Source organism: Oryzias melastigma, linkage group LG20 (genome assembly GCF_002922805.2).
Source record: "Oryzias melastigma strain HK-1 linkage group LG20, ASM292280v2, whole genome shotgun sequence".
Lineage (NCBI taxonomy): Eukaryota > Metazoa > Chordata > Actinopteri > Beloniformes > Adrianichthyidae > Oryzias > Oryzias melastigma.
In genome coordinates this window covers 21587134-21588638 of record NC_050531.1, presented here as the reverse complement: position 1 = coordinate 21588638, position 1505 = coordinate 21587134, and the positions used below count along the sequence as shown (strand labels likewise).

The window sequence follows — 1505 nt, the reverse complement described above, 5'->3', positions numbered from 1 at the left end:
TTTACCCAGCTATTATCCATTCTTTGCCAAACCAGTTTTCATCCTTCTGTCATCCATCCATCCAACCATTATCATTTGTTCTGGGTCAGTCTCGGTAAGAAAGCCCACATCCTCCTCCAGTACCTCTCAGACCAACAGATATAGTGTCCTGGGTCATTTTGGGGACCTTCTACCTAACATATATTCAGTGTCTATCTAGCTAGCTGTCTGAATCACTTTCTTTCACCATGAGTGGTGTAATCTCCAAGTTTCTTCTACATGTTTAAGCTTTCCCTCTCATCTGAAAGGGATACCATAGCCCCACTCAAGCAAGCTCATTTATGTTTCTAGTATCTGGGATCTTAACTTCTTCAAAGGTGAGAGTCAGAATATAGACAGCCAAATAAATGGATTGCTTTGTTTTCAGACTAAGATCTCTCCTCTCCACAACAAAGTCAACCTTAATATAGATGTGCTCAGATCCATTAGTTTAAAAAGTTCAAATTGAATCATAATGCTGAAAGCAGAAATGGGAATCTTGGCTCTGAATCTGTGAACCCGTCTTCTCCTCAGCTGCACTGAGAAATTTTGTTCCTACAGGCTGTCGACAGAATTTGTGACAGAGAACAACCCTGGAAGACGCACTAAAAGCCAGACAAACAAACCTCCTGGATCTTCTGGATTTGGACACCCACATATAATATCCTCAGACACAATATGGACAAAAAAATAAAATCTCCAATTTTTTTTCACATCAAATTCAATTTTCAAGAGAAACTGTTTCAGCCAGAACTGAAGCATGCTGTTCTTCCTGAGTCTGAACATTGATGTCTTCTATAGGTAGAGGACAGACCTTACAGGAAGACTAATGACTGGATTCTCTATAGCTGGTAATACATGATTGCCTCAATATTTGATGAGATGATTGAGGGCCACAAACTCAATCACTCAAGGGGCCAAAACCCACCTTCTGTTGCAGACCAAACATGATAAACATTTATTATTTGGCCACTGATGATGCTAGTGCTGATAGCTGAAAACGCTGAAGCTGACAGCTGAAAACGCTATAGCTGACAGCTGAAAACGCCAAAGCTGATAGCCAGCTAGACTATTAGCTAAATGTCAAATTACCCTAGAAAACTAAATAAAAAAACGTAGGTTAGCCCAAACAGCTAGCATGTAGCTGAAAAATAGCTAAACTTCACAATGTCCTAAAAAACTGAAAAAAGCTTAAATTAGCCAAAACAGCTAACATGTAGATTAAATATTAGCTAAACTCCAAATTAGCCTAAACATCTTAGTAAATGCTAAAATAGTCCAAAAAGCTACCAGAATACCTATTTTTAAAACTTAAAAAAGTAACTTTTCAAAGGCGAACATTGATAATACTCTGAAGTCACAAGAAACTACTTTCCAGACTGAATCTAATTTAGACATTGAAAACATGATATATTTTGCAGGTATTATTAAGTAAAGATAGCTTTGGCTGACTGGACTAAACTACACTAATTATAAATCTTTTTTTT

The 1505-nt window shown here is 37.4% G+C and overlaps 1 protein-coding gene across 4 annotated transcripts in view; it reads left to right on the top strand.

The window, feature by feature from the left end:
* The window catches only part of LOC112151143 (5'-AMP-activated protein kinase subunit gamma-1), a 33650-nt gene that overhangs the window by 21083 nt on the left and 11062 nt on the right, over window positions 1-1505 (top strand). The window lies entirely within an intron of this gene.